This window comes from Pelodiscus sinensis, chromosome 6, assembly GCF_049634645.1.
Source record: "Pelodiscus sinensis isolate JC-2024 chromosome 6, ASM4963464v1, whole genome shotgun sequence".
Lineage (NCBI taxonomy): Eukaryota > Metazoa > Chordata > Testudines > Trionychidae > Pelodiscus > Pelodiscus sinensis.
Window position 1 is genome coordinate 48983857 of NC_134716.1, and position 15642 is coordinate 48999498.

The 15642-nt window shown below is 42.9% G+C and overlaps 1 protein-coding gene and 1 long non-coding RNA gene across 6 annotated transcripts in view; one reads left to right on the forward strand and one right to left on the reverse strand.

Moving 5' to 3' along the window:
- ROR2 (receptor tyrosine kinase like orphan receptor 2) overlaps positions 1-15642 on the reverse strand; it is a 216115-nt gene that overhangs the window by 171977 nt on the left and 28496 nt on the right. The gene's annotated exons all lie outside the window — the stretch shown is intronic.
- Positions 15435-15642, forward strand: part of LOC112547263 (uncharacterized) — a 31580-nt gene continuing 31372 nt past the window's right edge. For all 4 annotated transcript variants that reach the window (XR_012904740.1, XR_003090999.2, XR_003091000.2 and 1 more), the window contains exon 1: positions 15435-15572. This is a non-coding gene — a long non-coding RNA (uncharacterized LOC112547263). The remainder of the gene's footprint in view (positions 15573-15642) is intronic.

Sequence of the window (15642 nt, forward strand, 5' to 3'; positions counted from 1 at the left end):
TGATTTTTGAGAACCCCTCCCAGCAGCAAAACTTGTCGAGCAAAAAAAAAAAAAAAAGAACTGACCAGGGCCAAAAAATAAAAATAGCAGTAAAACTTGGGGGAGGGGAGGGGCTGGGTCGCCTCACGCCCCCTCTCCCCCCCCCGGAATTTCTTCATGCCCTCCAGTTTGGGAACCCATGTTGTAGTTAATGCAGGGAAAACAAAAATAACTTAGATTTTTAAAAATCATGATTAATCTCAGTTTTAACCACACCTAGGAACAGTAATAGAACACCAATTTAAATTCATTATAAATATTTTTAAATTTTGTCCTATATTTTCAAATATATTGACTTTAATTGCAACAAAGTGTTCAGTGCTCACTTTATATGACAAATATTTGCACTGTCAAAAAGATGAAAGGAATAGTATTTTTGAATTCACCTCCTACAAGTCCACTCAGTCCTACTTCTTGATAAGGAGATTGTAGCATAATACTTGTATGAGGTGAACTGAAAAACACTTTTTTCCTATCTTTTTTATAGCATAAATATTTGTAATCACAAAGTGAGGCACTGTACACATTGCATTCTGTATTGTAGTTGAAATCAATATAGAAAGATTCATAATACATTGGTATTCTATTAACAGTGCAACTAAAACAGAGGGTTAATCATGACTTTTTAAACTTGCAATTAATTGTATTTTTTAATAGTTTAGCACACCTACTTAATTTTGGAAGTCAAATCTGAGACTACAGTTCTGACGGGGAAAAAAGAAAAAGAGTTCCTGAGGGACTGAACACAAATTTTATATTGAGAGCTGAAGATTTAATGGATACTTAACTGGAAAAATGGAATTTTGCTATAATATGGAAAGGGAATTCTAAAGAGCTCTCACACTCAAGAAGTCATAGAGAGACTTGGAATCGAAGTGCTTCCAAAACTCAAAAGCCAAAATCCGCAGTGCAGACCAGAAGAAAAGGAGTCCAAAAGACTCATCTCTTCTGTAATTTCATCTTCTTACACTTTAAATCTCCCCTTCAAAAATAACTTCCTGCATAGTAAAAAAGGTCCATAAAACTGGCACTTGAAAATACCTTGTGATAAATTACTCTTCTTCAAATAGAAATGAAGGCATCAGGGAATGGTTAAAAATCCCCCTTAATAGATTAAAACTGGAAATAAGGCCTTATATCTCTGGGAATGCAGTGGCGGGAAGAAAAATGTAGCGCAATAGGTATTTTTTTAAGATTCCATTTGCTCCGCATATTTTGCTTTTGGCTAGGAAACTTTGGGTAACTGCTGAAGACTACATATTAAACAGAATTTAGAAAATTATAGGATAGATTTACATGCAAGTATGCATGGTTAATTTTAAAAAAAATTACAAACTTCAGCAAGAGCATGAGAGAGATATCACATACAAAAAAAAGTACCCAGTAAGTCACATCAAATGGTATGTGGCCCTGTAGAACTGTGATTCAGCAGGAGAAACTGACATCATTACAGCAGCTCTGGAAGCCATGCCCTATCTGGCAACAAGGGATTGCTAGGACAAGCATGCTATATATTAGAAATGAAGAACTGCCTGGACATTTTGAGGAGGGAACCCAGGCCAAAGGAGGGAAGGAGAAAAAGAAAAGCAGGGACACAGAGGAAATGTCAGTCTGACAAAGAGTGAGGGACTAAATGGCTGACTCAGGATAATTCATGAATACGGACACTATCTCCCTTAACTACTCACACCAAACACACATACTCGGGGGCTTCTCTATGTACCCACATCTGAGAGAGAGAGCGTGAGCTTTGAAGGCGGTAAATGCGAGGGCAAGTATTATATCACATCTGATTTTGAATGGTAACAGGCTCAGATGGTGTGTAAATAAAGCAATAAAGTCTCATCCCCCTCAGATGAGGGAGGGGCCACAGGACCCAGAATTAAATATATTATAGGGAACAAAAATAAAAAACAGGGATGGAGTTGCTGGTCACAGTATCAAAACAAGGAAACCACCAGAGAAACCAAGACTGCTCCCATAAGCTGTTACAGCATTCCATCCAAGGAACTGCTGCATGGATGACAGACTGTAGAAACCCCCATCCAGTTTCCTTCTCCTGGTTGGACAACAGTGCTGAAAATGGAAGTGCTGCATCATAGAGGTATTGGCAGTACAAGCTTCCATACACAGCCCTATAATGGGCCTGCAGCTTGATGACCTGTAAGAAGAGAATTTTGACATTATACAATAAGCCATAGACCATTCTACCTGGGACTGTCAAAAAAAGCTGCCAACCACAATTACAATTTATGTAACAATTTATGTTCATTGTCAATTGGACCTAAATCAGGTCTCAAGCTGATTTCACCTGAAGTAGATTTTGCCCACAAAAGCCCCTCCCTCTCCCCCTCCCTCTATATATAATTATATAAGAGTTTTTCCTACGGGGCTAGGGATGGAAGGAGGGAGATGGACAGGGTGGTGTGGGGGGGGGGGATAGGGAGGATGGTGAATGTAGTAATGGAAGCAGGGAAATGGGGGTGTAGGAATGGAGAACAGAGGTGGGGCTAGGCATGGAAGGAGGGAGTGGGCTGTGGGCCATGGACTATTTTATTGGCGGGTGGGCAGGACTGGCTGGTGATTGAAGGATGCAAGTGGGCAGGATGAGCCGAGAGTGTTCGGACAAAGGAGCTCCGTCCAGGGGTATGATGGTGTGGGAGCAGAGAAGGGTACAACTGACTTGGGGCCATGGAGAGCACAGTTGGACTCAGTGCAAGATGAATAAGCTCTCTGGTGGTTGGCAAACGTAGCGAGCAGGAGGCACAGCCTACTGATACTATATATACATTTTCGTTAATCTCTAAGAGTGTACCTACACAGTAGGGTTTAACTAAAAAATATTCTACGCAAATTGTGCTATGTCAATTGCATAGCTTATTTTGAAACTGGGAGCATCTACACAGCACTTATTTCAAAACAGAGCACTTTTCCTACGACTTCCATTACTCCTCGTACAATAAGGGCTACAGGAGTCTGAGTAAGTTGTCCTCCAGCTTGACAGTATTTCGAAGTAACTACCTGCTGTGTAGACGCGGACTAAGTGATTTTTTAAATAATGTTGCTATGTAGATGTACCCTAAGGTGCCACCGGACTACTCATTTTTTAAAGTTACAGACTAAAGCAGCTATCCCTCTGGATCTAAATCAGATACCCTATCTTAAATAATGACGAAAAAGCAGAATCCTAATTCTGAAGGAAAAGTACCTGGATTATTTTGGCAAATAGCTTTAGATTTATGAGGGCAATCACAATAAAAATGAGTTCCAGCACACAACAAAGACAAGCTTTTCAAGTGCAACTTACTAAACCTCCTGGTGAACAGATGCCAATATGCATAGGTACCAACTCTGTGGGTGCTCGGACTCTGGAGCACCCACAGGGAAAATATTAGTGGGTGCCAAGATCCCTCCAGCAGTCAAGCTTGCTCTTCCCATCACCCCCCTCCCTCATGCTCGCTGGTACCTCCACTGACCAACTCCTCACCCATCCTCCCAAGGCTCTGGAGCACCGCAAACAGCTGATTCACAGTGTTCATAAAGCTCCAGGGGACAAGGGAAAGGGATGGGCACAGGTGCTTTTGGGGGAGCATGCAGGGCAGGGATGGGGGTTTGGGGAAAGTTGTAGAATGGATTCTGGGCCTGGAGCAGAATTGATCACCACCCCTCAGCTAGAGGAAAAGTCAGCACCTATGCTCATGTGGTGAAAGCTAGGCAACATTATACCATGTTGTCATTACATTTTATAGAGAAACTACAACTGAGTATAATTTAAAACAGCTAATAGATCACAAGCTTAGCTTTCAGCTCTGCAATGCTTGGAAAGATTTTAAATTGCAAAAATAAGAGGATTCTTGCCATCCTCCCCCCATAATTAAATATGTTACAAAGTCCAGGAACAGAACAGTGGAGGGCAGTCCAGAAGATCTCAATACTATTAAATAATCTCACTTTTATAAAGGTGTTTAAATCATACTCCAGTCCTAGAGAACAGATGTCTTTATTGTGCACAGCATTCCTGCCATTCCTACCTGTCTACAGTTCATGTTCTTTCTTCCCCCTTCTCCTCCTCCCCCCCCCCCCCCAATAGAGAGTCCCCATCCCTGAAAACATATTGCATTGGTAAATTTCACAGCAACCTAAATTTTCAGATGGCATGCCTATAGCTTAAAATATTATTTGAAAAATACTTTTTATCCTTAAAAAAAAAATCCAGAGACATAGACCAGATGGTATAGAAAGCAAATCAAAGCAGCACAAGAGTTATTAAATTGCATCCACTTGGAACTTTCAACTGGCTGAGAACCAGTGCAGATGGAGTTCCAAGTAAGCCTAAACATACAGGGATAAAGTTCTAGGCCCTGATTTAACAACATCAACTCAGAACAGAAAATTACCGTTATAAATGTAATGAGAAAAGATAGAGTTTAACCGGAACAAGCAATAAAAGTTTAAAGTGTTCTCTAACATAACTTGGAACGGTCCCCTTGATGGTGAGAATGTGAAGAAATGACAATACCCACAATAATTTGCGTTAGCAGAAAGATTCTTCCAACGATGATGCAAAGTGGGAAAGAAATTTAGAAGCCTAACCAATACTTCCTGAAATTCTCACATGCGCACTTTCCCCACTAGATGACAAGGGTAAATTTCAGTTAAGCTAAAAATCAAACCACTTTTATTTAAGTTTAACTCTACTGCATAATGTACATGCTTAGGAGCTTCAACCACATAAAAATTAGCAAGAGTTTTTCCATTGCACTCAGTAGCTGTATCAGAATATCTCATCTTTTATACGAATGGAGACATAGTGTCTCCTTGTTCTTCAACACAGCTCTTCATCTCTTTATACACTGCCCACTGAGAAGGAAAGAGAAAAAAAAACTCCCACAAATAAACTCCTCTCTTGTGTGCAGCCAAAGATTAGTATAATTACTACACAATACACCAATCTGGCTATCCATTTAGAAGTAGCTAGTTGGCTGACAGGGCCCTTGCTTATATTCTACAAAGGGCAACTTGGCAACTCAAGCAAGGATATTCGAGGCAATTAACAGAGCAGAGGACTCAAGTATAAGTATTTCTACTTTCCAATATGTAATTAAGAGGTACCCCTATGAAATATAGAAAGAGAAATCAGAATTAAAGGGGGAGATGCAAATGGGCCAGTTAAGTAAGAAAAGGAATTACAGATATTATAAATAATCATTTCTCTAGACTATCTTCAAAGCACTTCACAATTCATCTCCTCCTGCTGAGATTAAGGAAGCATTATCCCTATTACACAGGCAGTTAAACTGAGTACAGTATGCTTGCCCAAGACTGCAGTCATTCAGTATCAAAACCAGCACCAGCAGTTTTCTGGCTCAGAGGGGATTTTAAGTTTAAAACAAAAGAACAACTCTTGAATGGAAAGAAAAAAAAGAAAGACACCAAAGCAATAACTATCAGGAAGAATGGATAAAAGAAAACAACCATGCTCTCGGGTTTTTGGGTGTTTAAATAGAGGGACAAAAACAGTGAATGGTAAAAAATGTACAGAGTTGAAAGAAGCAACAGACAGGTGCACTAGTTCAGAACCTTGGAAGCAGAAGACTAGTGAGAAAATTTACATGCAATTCTTTCTTCATTTATTTCTCGTAGTAATCCAAGGAAGGGTACTAAAGACTGTTTAGAAACTAAGCTTTTTCTTGGACTCCAGACATTATTAATAACTTCTGCCTTTACAGACTGTCAGACTGAGCATTGGCTGGCTACCTGGTGAAACCAGACCCCAAGATAGCTGCAAGTGAACATCTCAGAACTAGACTGGCCTCTTCACTGGTACTAAGTGTTTCAGTTTTGGGGTTGTTGGTGGTTTTTTTGTTTTTTTTAAACACAAATAGGACATTCGTGCCACTTGATTAACCAACCAGGTTTTTTTTGTGTGTGCGCGCCTTTTATTAGGGATGTTAGGAAGCATGTAATTTGGTTATCGTGTCGCCAATCAGCAGCTCTGCATTTAAAAGAGCTTAAGAGATGCACGCTGGCTCAATTGCAGCTTATGTTGGGTCCAACAGCTGCCCCCGCTGCAGTGCTCTCAAGCTCTTTAAGTGGAGAGCCAAAAAGGAGGTAACTGTTGGACTCAGCACAAGCTGGGACTGAGGCAGCGTGCTCGCGCACTGGCTCCCAAAATACTTTTAATGAAGAGCTACGGAGGAGTAGGGGATTGCATGTAGCCAGTAGCATTAACCCAATAAGCATCTGCTTATCGGTTAATCGTTTAACCAGCTATTAACCACTATTACATCCCTACTTTTTAATAACTGTTTTGTTGCAAATCCGGAGGCCATATGAGGCTTCAGGTCACACATCTATTGCAACAAGGGCGTCTCATAGATCTCAACCCATACCACTTCAGCTTATCTGTCATTTTTAAATACAGTCTATCAAAAATCATGAGATATATATGAAGGTGTTTATATGTTGTCATTAACAGGAATTTAAGCTTAAATGCTAATAAGGCTCTCAAAAATAATTTACCCATCAAAACTTCAAAGACTGAAATCTGAACAAGTGCTAACTACTGAAATTTAAATATATTTTAAGGCAGGAATCATTTCTCATTCCTGCAGCATTGAGGCAAAATGAAAGCTTGATTTATCCCTGATATTCTTACAGTTAATCGTGAAAGTCACAACTATTGAAAACAATATATCCAACAAAGGTAGAGTGTCTTGTTTGCGAGTTCTACCCAAACAAGTAAGAAATTCTGTCACCGCCTGTACTGTAAATACAGGGCCTGAAATGCTCTGCTGTTGTAGCTCACAGCCGAAGACGCTAGCAACCAAGCATACAGTTCACTGAATGTTTATGAGCTATGCAGTCCTTGTTCAGCACTCTCATGCCAGAAACTATCCTATAACACAGGGGTCTCCAAACTTTTCAGCCCGAGGGCCGCATTAACTATCAAACAGCAGTTCGGTGGCCGCTTTCACGACGGGGAATTTCAGTTGCCTATTGCGCCCTCTGTCGCAGCGCGGCCGGTACTCTGACCATGCATTCCCTCCAGTGCTGAAGGGGAGGGAAAGGGGGGCCCGGGCCCACCCTCACTCACGGGCCCCAGCCCAGGGCCCTAAGGACACGGAACCAGCTGGCTCTGGTCCGGCTGACGGGGCTCCTGCCGTAACTTGTCAGCCCGCCAACTCTAACGAGTTCTGCCCTGGGCTGCTTCCTTTCCCTCCTCGTGTGACCCTCTACCTCCCCCCACCGTGGGGCGGTCACCTTTGATTCGTCCGTCAGGCTGACGGTCGTATATCCAGACGCCCACCCCTCCCGCCGGGGCTGGTCCTGCCGTCTGGGTGGCCATCGGGTCTGGACTCCTGAGAAGGGGGGGGGGCTTTTCCCCCTGCTCTCCCCTTCCTCTGCACGCTGTCCTCCCCTCCTGCTTGCCACCGCTCACTCCTTCCCCCCCCCCCCGGGCGGAAGGGGTCACCTTTTTAAAGTTCCCGCCAGGGTTCACGTTCCCCCGCACGTCGCCGGGCGGGCGTTACCACCACCGCCCATCCTGCCCCCGATTGGCCGGCTGCCCTGTCAGTCTGGGCGGGGGAACGCTGCCCGTGCTAACCCCCGCCGTTTGCCGCTGCGCGGCCGCTTGTCAGCGGAGCGGCCCGCTTCTCCGGCCCCGGCGCGGCGTGAGTACACGCCGCACACCCCTGACAGGGCCCCCCCACGGCAAGAAGGGCCCGTTCGGCGGCGCCCCAGGGACGGGCGGGGGTCGCCTCGTCACACCGGCACGCGGAAGGTGGGGCCAGACAAAAAGGTCTCCACGGGCCGGATGAGAGGGCCTCGCGGGCCACAGTTTGGAGACCCCTGCTATAACACAACAGCAGTCTTCACCAGCCTTGCTTTATTTCTTGCAGGGTTGATACCAACATACTCGAGTCCCATATTTCCCCCAAAACCATCTACGTTGAAGAGTCCAGCCCTCTCCTAGAATACTCAGATATTAATAAGGTCCCTTGCTCATAGAGAGACAAAAGCACAACTTATTACTTCAATTAGCACTGAAAACCACTTCAGTTCAAAACACAGCACAGAGTTGCTATAGATTAAAAGGAAAACAAGATTAATCAAAAAGAGAACCAAAAAGATGTTTTAAGTGAATTGAAGTACAGTAAACTTCCGATAATCTGGCACCTTTAGGACCCAGGGGGTGCCAGATTATCAGAAGGGGGGGCCATGAGAGGTCTGGAGTAGGGTGGGAGGGGATGCCACCCCAGACCCTTCATAGCCCCCCCTTACGATAGTCCGGCTCTGCCCCAGGTGTCACTGATTCAGCTGCTGCTGGTCAGTTTGAGCAGCAGCTGAATCAGGGATGCCTGCAATAGAGCAGCTGGGGTGCTGCTGGTTTGGTCCCGCAGCGCCGAGGGGCAGCGCTATGGCACCAACCCAGCAGCACTCCAGCTGCTCTTGGGGACGCCTGGGACAGAGCAGCTGGGGTACTGCCCGGTTGGTCCCGTAGCGCTGCCCCTCGGGGCTGCGGGACCAACCCGGCAGCACCCCAGCTGCCCTTGGGGACGCCTGGGGCGGAGCAGCTGGAGTGCTGCCGGCTTGGTCCCGCAGCGCCAAAAGACGGGGCTGCGGGACCAACCCGGCAGGACCCCAGCTACTCTGCCCCAGGGGTCCCCGATTCAGCCGTGGCTGAATCCCGACGCCTCGGGCAAAGCAGCTGGGGTGCTGCCGGGTTGGTCCTGCAGCCCCAAGGGGCAGCACTACGAGACCAACCGGGCAGCACCCCAGCTGCTCTGCTCCCAGCTTCCCTGATTCAGCTGCTGGTCAGTTTCAGCAGCAGCTGAATGGGGGAAGCCTGTCCGGCTGCCCCAGCATATCTGGGTTCCTGATGGTGCCGGACCATCAGGAGTCCCGGAGCATTGGATGCCGGACTAATGGAGTTTTACTGTATATGAGTTAACAACAAAAATGTTTACAAACAAAACAGAAGAAAAATTATGCTTTCTAATGGCTAGATCCAACTTAACAAAACACAGTCTTTATTCAAAGTAGATTTGCTACCATTCCCTTTTTCCAATATTGAAGACTTTCTGCCACTGAGGACCTTCCAAAGAAGTACAAAGTGCTGATTTTGCTGGTCTTCCTAGGTGGAAGATAAAGATGGAATCTCTCTCTTTGGTCTTCTGCTGGTCTGTTTAGACTTCTGAGTATCAGGTTGATAAATTTTGTTTCTATATATATTCTTTCTGCACAATGTTTTTTTAGGTCATCCTCTTTCTCTCTGCAGGTAACGTCCACATCATCACTTGACAAAGTTAAAAAAGGTATGTCCTTAAAGTATGTCCTAAATATGTCTATCATCATTTTCTTATCATATTTGATGCTTTACTCCTGTTTGCTCTACTGAGAATTGCCAGAAATTTTGTCCAATAGACTCTAAAGATCTTCTAAAGCATTTGCTTAGGAATAATTTGATTTTCTTTTTTATTCTTGGGCATTTAAATATCTTATTTTTTTAATATTCACTTGCAAAGAACTGGGCCAATGATGAACAGACTGGAAATAAGGAAACCAAATGATATCATCTTCATACCTCTCAAATAAATGTTAATAGAAAGACAAGAACGGTACAATGGAGGACTAGTAACAGGCAATTTCAAAAGGATAAAAAAAGCTTGAGAATAAAAAAATCAATCACTTTACCTTGATCCACAGCTAAAAGAATGTTATTTACTGCATTACTGATAACTCCCGTGGGATGTGAATTGGCCTAACGTCAGACCTTATTATCTAAAACATTCTCAGCAATGAAAAAAATCATCTGTCAACTTTAAAAGGCTCAAAAAATTTTTTTTTCAGCGTAGTGATAGATTCTCAGCTGGTGCAGATCAGTGTAACTCCATTGACTTCAATGGAACCATACTATGCATTAATCTACACCAGCTGAAGCTCCAGCCCATATTTTAAAAAATATCATTCTGAACCCATAAAACATTTGTTTTGTAAAGGAACAGCTCTCACGCTCTAGCTATGTCCATTGATGCAGAACAAAAAACAAAAAAAAGGAAAATTGAAGGGCGAATTTTCTGTTATAGACTATTGCTCCTTTTGTGGTCAGCAGTATGAAAAAGCCACTTTACCATGTGAGTGAATGGCATGGCAGGACAATTCTGTGAAAAACACATCTGTTGCTTTGTTCTACAATAAAGGTACAACCGACCTCCTTGTAAACTCATCAGAAAAATATTCCGTCTCATTTTGAACAAGTTCTTCCTTCAAGGTAGCCCCAGTATTATCATGATTCCATTATGCCAGTGTTTCTCAAACTGTGCTCCGTGGAGCCCCAGGGCTCTGCGAGACATCTCCAGAGGCTTCGCGAGGTTGACAAACTGGAAACATTGATAGGTACAACACATACAATCAGTGGACTGCTGGGGCTCCGTATAAATTTTTACGCATGTAAAGGGCTCCAGAGCCCAAAAAGTTTGACAGCCGCTGCATTATGCTATAGGTGCCATGGTACACCATTCCCCTGTGATGACTGTAGTGTGCTCTGTGTACAGAGAGCCCAGATGTGGGGTTTGCAAGCACTCCAACTGCTACATTCTACAGGAATTCCCATCAACATTTACATTTTGAACAAAGAGTTGTTTTGTTAAAGATGGCAAAGCAGAAGGCACAAACACCCTAACACAACACACAATTAGAACAGTTTCTACGTCAGTCATTGGGCGGTCTAGCACATGAGTAACAAGGGTGGGATACCCAGAGTTTTATTAAGGAAGGGAAATGAGGCAGGACGGTGATGACCTGTGAACTCTGAGATGAGTGGGGCAATTTACCTACTCAACAGAGAGGAGTTGGGAGGCAATGGGAGGAAGACAGGGGCAGTGAGAGAGCTGGAGGTAGCCCAAGGGAATAAGCAGTGACTCCCTATAGAGCCCATGCTGTCCCACTTCCTTGCTCCCAACTGTTTAGGTGGCCACTCTTACCCAGCTCCCCACATCATCTACTCCACCCAGAACTGCAGATGGCTTCAGGCCCCTCACATCCCATTGACAAGCTCCCTCAGCTTGACCTGGCACCAGCCAGCTTTGCGGACACTCTCCAGCCTGATACAACTCTCTACAGACACCACCTGGGCCAGAACCATCTTCCCTACTGGCAGGGGCCTATGGCTCAGGGTATCACCCTGACCTCACCTCTCCTTGGCCTGAGGTTCACCCTGCTCTGCCATCTTGCCCCAGAAGCAAAAGGGGGGCATGGGCATACTGCATACCCTCAGCTGCATACTGTACAGGGAGATATAATACTATACAGGCAGACTGGACTCCCAACCTTCCACCCACACCTCTTTGACTTGGTATAAATGTAACAATTTCAGTGTAACCCCTCCATACTACTTTCCTACCTGCCATCTGCTTCTGTATTCTCCTGCTTCAGCTATTGATGGCCTTGTGCGGACAACAGGGTGCATTTGTTTGGCTCTCTGCCCTACAGTTCCAATATTTAGGCTACAGTTCATACTCTCTTGTAGCTTCTGACCATCTCCTGAGCCTACAGCCATCTTTCCTCAGATAATACTTCCTTTTCTCTTTCACTGGGGATCATAGAGCCCTCTGCTGCCAGGACATTGAGCGAGAGCAGTTGAAATACCCAATCACGAGCTAGTATACCTACAAAGTGTCAAATGGAATTGCAGCCCCCTTTATAAATCTTAGGCATAGTCTGTGGACCCACCGGGATCTGTCGACCACACATTGAAAACCACTGAGCTAGTAAATTTTATTGCTTTTCTAGAAGTAAGAAATGCCAGCATTGTTCTGTTTTCAGAAAGAAAAAAACAGTACCACGACAATTCTCCCTGACCTGCATGACTTGAAGCAATTAGCTGAGAGACATACTAACAGCTAGCAGCCATCCATCTGAAAAATATTCAGTTTTTTCCCCAACTATTTCAATACAACTATAATTACAAAATTTCCATTATTTCTAATTGCTTTATCTTTTCCTGTTTTTCTCGTTACAAAACAGATTTAAAAGAGTAGTTCTGTGGCTCGGACATTTCAGAATGATTGTTGATTTCAGCTCGATTTATGAATAAACCAATTTTGCTCCAGTATTTTTGTTTTCCCCCAATAAAGCAGTTTTTCATCCATAATTAATATTAATTTATTCTGCAGGCATAAAAACTCTAGATATCTGTGACTAGATCCATCTCCCCCTTTTTTTATTACCAGTACTATATTTCCATTACCTGTACATCAATCTTGGTCAAGATAATGGAGTGGCTGATACAGGATTTGATTAAAAAAGAATTGAGGTAATAGAATCAATGCCAATCAACATGGGTTTATGAAAAATAGATTAAGTCAAACTAACTTCATTTTTTATAAGATTACAACTTGGTTTGGTAAAGGTAATAATGTTGACATTAGGGATGTAAATGGTTAACCAGTATGGACTGGAGCAGCTCCCCACCCCACCCTAGCCCCACAGAACCCAGTGCAGGCAGGGGCTGCCACCTCCTCCCTTCTCCCTCCTACCCACCACCCCAACCTCACCTTCTCCCCCCAAACACAGGTTACACACTGGCTACTGGGGAGCCAGCTTCACTGCAGGCTCTGCAGTATAATTTTACCCTAGGAGCAGGGCCAACATTTTACATCCCTAGTTGACATAACAGACTTATGTCAGACATTTGGCTTGGTTCCCCACAACATTGACTAAAAAAACTAAAAGGATATAAAGAGCAATGATGTGGGTGAACCAGACAATCACTATGTTCTCAAGTGAGCTCACACAGGAAAACTGTAAAAGAAACATCACGTTACCTATAGATAAACACACATCACAAAACAATCACTGTGTGGCTTTGTCTACACTTTCACATTTAAAGCACTGCAGCGATAGTACTTTAACACAGCAGTGGGGTCAAACACCAAACATGGGGAAAACACCAACATGCTCTCCAGCACGGTAGGTAAACCACCTCCACAAAGGGAGTAGCTAACAGCACTAGAATCTGTTCACACCAGTGCTTTACAGCACTGTAAGTTGCTGCAGTCTGGTTGGGGGGGGTGAGGGAGTGTTTTTTCACACCTTCAAGTGAGAAAGTTACAGAGCAGTAACTGGCCAGTGTAAACAAGCTTTCTATCTAACCTCTCAGTCCTCATCCTTAAAGGAAATCTGCATAACACTTTCAAAAGATCAGCGTGGGAGCTTAAATTCTTAACACTGATGAAAATGAAAAATGATGCACTGATTACAAACAACCTGTAATGCATGAAGGAGATCAAACCAGATTATCACAATGATCCCTTCTGGCTGGAGAATCTATTAACCCTCATCAAATACTGCACTGCTACACGGTTTAAATACGTCAAAATTTTTTACATTTCACACTTCCCGTGACCAAATTTTTCATGAAATAAATTCACCATTATCTGCACTAGTCATTTTTTTCTCTCCTCTATTTAAGTTAAAACAACAGGAACTTCTAGTTCAAAGATTTTTATTTTAGCATTTTAGTTTGTTATTCTCTTATTTTGTACCTTTTACAAGCTCATCCATTAATATATTACATGCCTGTGTGCATATAAGAGGCTAGCTTATGTCAAATCATACTTAGACAGTCCCTGCATTTCCCTTGCTGTATTTAAGTGCAAAATTATTTGAAAAATTTATCAATAGAAACTAGAAGATTTATAACCTTCCAATGTTATTCAATGCCCAAGCCGGGTCTTTGGGGGGGTCATTTACAATTTTATTAATTTTTTCCTACTTATCAAATGCATGCAACGATTCCTATAACACCTATGAAGTTGCCAATCTCTAATCAAATTGTTTCTTTTGGCTTTTTTTCCCTTTAGTAACCTTTATTATTATTTATTTTAACAATCCACAGCAATCCACAAGGCCATAGTACATTCCTTTTTTATTGGGACATGTCTGACAAAAACTTATTAATTCTCCAAGCAGAAACTGCCCAAGTGAATTAACCAGGCTGAAAGCCAATCTTTGTAGTTTTGCAATGGCAAAAAAAACAAACAAAAAAAAAAAACACAACACATACCACCAAATAAAACTAAGCTGTTTTATTTCTAGTGGAAAACAGTTAAAGAAAAGAATTCATGTTGTGAACTTGTTTAAAACATTTCATCATTACATTTCAGAATTAGGGCCCCAGCTTAAGTCTATGGAAGTTTCATTATTCTCCTCCACAGATGCAAGACTGAGTTCTTGAGATTTACAAACATATCTCAAAACAAAATACACATTGGATCATATTGTGTGGTAACATAAGAACTGCTTTTAAATACAGGACTGGATATCAGAAAAATCCAAGTTCTAATCATGGCCTTCACAAAACTTCTCTGGTGTTTTGGTCTGCTAACTTAGCCTATCTGCCTCAGGCTCTCTAGTTACCTAGTACTGTTCCAGTTCTATGGTTGTGGAAATTGAGGCCTGGTCTACACTTAAAACTTGTGTCAAACTAGCTGTGTCACCCAGGGTTTGAAAAATTCACACCCTTGAAAAGTACAGGAACATCTATACTACAAGTTGATCTACATTAGGTTGACTTACAGTCAACTGCCCTAACTACTCCAGTGTGGCTGATGTCCACAACACCTTCTTTCTGTTGGTGGAGTGTAACCTCACCAACGGTACGTCTAAACTATACTAATCTTTTGAAAGAGGATATGCAAATTCCATGGTAACGTGCATATCTTCTTCCAATTGCATTTTTGAAAGAGGATTTTTCAAAAATAAAAGTAGCCTGGACGCAGTTTTTTCGAAAAAAATCCTTTTCGGAAAACACTCTTCCTAAAAGAAGGAGGTTGACGTGGGGTGTTTTTTTGAAAAAAGGTTTTTTTCTGAAAAAACTGCGTCCAGACTATTTTCAGTTTCAAAAGATACTCTTTCAAAAATGCGATCGGAAGAAGATATGCAAATTCTCTTGGCTCCATACAACTCTTTACCAGAAGCCCAGCTGCTTTACCAGGCTCTTGCCTCTCAGCCAGAAGCAACAGAAAACAGACACCCAGGCTTCTCACCTCTCAGAGTAGCTGGACAGGTGTATCCCCACTAGCGTGAGGAGCTAGAAGCAACCTAGATGTTGCTACCCAGCTTTCTTGTCAATTTCACAATTCTAACATGAAGCCATGAAATTGACAAAACATCCAGTGTATATAATGCAGTGTCTACACAGATAGTGAATCTCCCTAACTTCACTGACATAAGCACTGCACTTCTTGTCCAAGTGGAGTTATATCCACGTAGCATAACATTTACATTGGCAGGACATGGGTATACTGTGTAGTGTACAGGCATAATTTTGTCACAATGACCTAACTGTGACGTGTAGATCAGACCATACTTAAACCAAACCTAAGCCCCTGGTACAGACGCTGCTTGATTATCACAAGAATTCTATCCCCTTTCAAGGGGATGGATTTACTACAGTGAAAGAAAAACCCTTCTGTCACTGTAGCAAGTAGCTACACTACAGTACTACGGCACAGCATTTGAAGATTTAGGTAATATTTGTAACATTCTATGAGCTCTTTGGATTTGGTGGGGAGGGGGGCTGAACAGTGTTATTTAAGT